Source organism: Sander lucioperca, unplaced genomic scaffold, assembly GCF_008315115.2.
Source record: "Sander lucioperca isolate FBNREF2018 unplaced genomic scaffold, SLUC_FBN_1.2 Unpl_15, whole genome shotgun sequence".
In the NCBI taxonomy this organism is placed as follows: Eukaryota; Metazoa; Chordata; class Actinopteri; order Perciformes; family Percidae; genus Sander; species Sander lucioperca.
In genome coordinates, this window is record NW_023396186.1 from 55,852 (window position 1) to 58,438 (window position 2,587).

The 2,587-nt window shown below is 44.8% G+C and overlaps 1 long non-coding RNA gene across 1 annotated transcript; it reads left to right on the plus strand.

Moving 5' to 3' along the window:
* The first annotated feature begins 206 nt into the window (after window positions 1-206).
* Window positions 207-929, plus strand: LOC116034887. Its single transcript, XR_004101234.2, has 2 exons — window positions 207-383; window positions 563-929. It is a non-coding gene; the product is annotated as an uncharacterized LOC116034887 (long non-coding RNA).
* Window positions 930-2,587: the final 1,658 nt, after the last annotated feature.

Here is a 2,587-nt window from a genome sequence, read left to right on the forward strand (position 1 = left end):
TGATATGCCCACACGTGACTCTCAGAGACTGCGCAGAACAAATTTTGCTCTGCCGTGGTCCACCTATATGGACAACCAGGTTGCAGAAGCCCGTAAACGTGATATACAAACAAGTGATTCTCAGACACCGAGTGGAGCCAAGCCAAGGCCAGAGAAGTTCTTTGCCAAGTTACAGGTAAGTGGTTATCTTGTACATACGCTTTATTTATACAAACTCAATGGGTACACTTGACACACTGCATGTTTTGCATCCTAGGAATTGTGTCAGACGAAGAAGTGGCCTCTACCATGGTACACCTATCTGGACGCACAGCCTAACCACGTCTGCTGTGGCAATGTGACCGTGTTGAGACACGATGGTGAAATTCACATACGTCTGACAGGTGGGTGTTTGGCCTATATATACATATATATATACATATATATATATATATATATATATATATATATATATATATATATATATATATGTATATATATATATATACAGTATATATCTTATAGACTGGGAATATGTACCCATTTTGAGATAACAAACGTTACATCTACCCTACACTTTCAGGTTACGGGACCTCGAAGAAGGCTGCGCGAAGTGCAGCGGCTGAACAAATTCTACAACTCACGCTGTCAATTGCACGGCTCGCAGACCTAGAGTCTGTGGATTGAAGAGGACTATGTCTGCAATCATAGACACGAGAGACACTAACACCACTTCTAACCATTCAGTTATAGCTAACGGAGACTTGTGCTCCTGGAGCATGGCTGTGCTCGTGTTGTTGACTGTGATCTTGTTTATGTATGGCTTGTATTGCATCAATGTGCTATGTACAAGAAAGAGAAGATACGTGAGTTTGCCTGAGATCACTGTATGAATGTACAATACATGCAAATGTGTTTCTTTGCAAATAAACATCCAAAGACTTCAACTGGCAGACATCTTTCTTTATTGCGTCTCTGATACATCGAGTTACAAATGAGTCTATGTATTGCCCAAACACACATTGTTGTAGTGAAAGTCAGACTTCTCTCTCTCTCAGGCTACGGACTGTGCCGAACTTTCACTTCACGTTCTGTTGAAACATATATCTGAAGTTAGACAAATAAAACCACAGTATGGCATCTTAGTAGAATGTGGGAATCTGTGTAAGTTACAGTTACCCCTTTTTGCATCTCTGATCACTGAAGCGTCTGTCGCCATGATGACATGTTTGGTACCCTGGTTGTTCACATCACACCTCGTTTCTTCCAAAGCGCAAGTTGTGGGACGGTACACACGGGTGTACAAGGATGAATGTGGCCCCGAACATGGTTTGTAAATATGGGACGACCGTTTGCCACAGATCCTGTGGGTAATCAGCACCAAAGCGAACACGATTATCAACAGAGTCACTATCAAGGTGATCTCGAGCCAATTGTCCCTTGCATTAATCCACCAGTAATTACTATGGTAGTAAGTGTCTTCTTTGTGACCTGACATGATGAAGACTTGCAACACTAAAGTGTTAGACTAATATGTTCCCCTTGTATTTGATCATATCTCAGTTAACATTTAACAGTTCAATCACACATCAAGACATATGGTTGTTCTCAGGTATATCACACATACAGTGAACACTCGGCAACAATATTCATTCACAGGGATGGGTGTTTATTATACAAAAGTTTACAAACAAATAACAGTAGACACATGGGGACACAATTACATTTTTTTTTCATGGCTCAACCACAGACAGAATATCCTCGACCTAAGGTGGAGTGTTTCCTCGCCGCGGCTCATCTGGGATCGCTTCGGTTGCACCGTACTCGGGCCGAGGCGGTCAGTTCCTCCACCAGATCCTGACGCTGGATTTGAGTGAATATCAGAGTCATCACATATGTCGTGTGGTCAGAGTACCGGGAGACTATTTGGTCGGTTAGGCGCCGGGGATTTGAGTTCTCGATACTTCTGAGGGTGATGTGACCGTAATTCTTTACGATCTCCCACGAGAGCAACAGTTTCACCCGTTCCAGATCGCCTTCCCTTAGGCTCGAAAGTGCATCCAGGATGACCCCTTTCATCTTGCCGTTGTTACACCGGTCATACTTCTCGAACTCGTCCAGACTGTGCGCATAGAGATCGGTGATGCTGAAGTCAGACATGTGCATTTGGAGTATGCCAAGCAGAATGTTCCATGTGACATTGTGACCCAGATAGCAATTCGTCACACTGACCAGAGTCTCGGGGTGTTTCAGCAGGGTGTTTGTGCCACACTCCTCAAACATGAGGGCGATCCGATCTATGTGGTCCGGTGGCAGAGTCTTGTGGGCCTGTATATTTGCGACCACGGTGGCAAAAGCTGCCTTTTTTCTCATTAGGTAGTTGACCATTTTGAACATCCGCGACAGTCCCGACGCGTGTGTTTGTTCTCTGGTCTGCAGAGGGTCTGTGTACGCAGCGACGGCCAGTTCCTCTACCAGATCCAGACGCTGGACTTGAGTGAATATCAGACTCATTACTACACACGCCACGTGGTCAGAGTACTTGGAGAATATCTGCTCGGTTAGGCGGCGGGGGTTCGAATTCTCGACACGGCCGAGGGGAATGTGA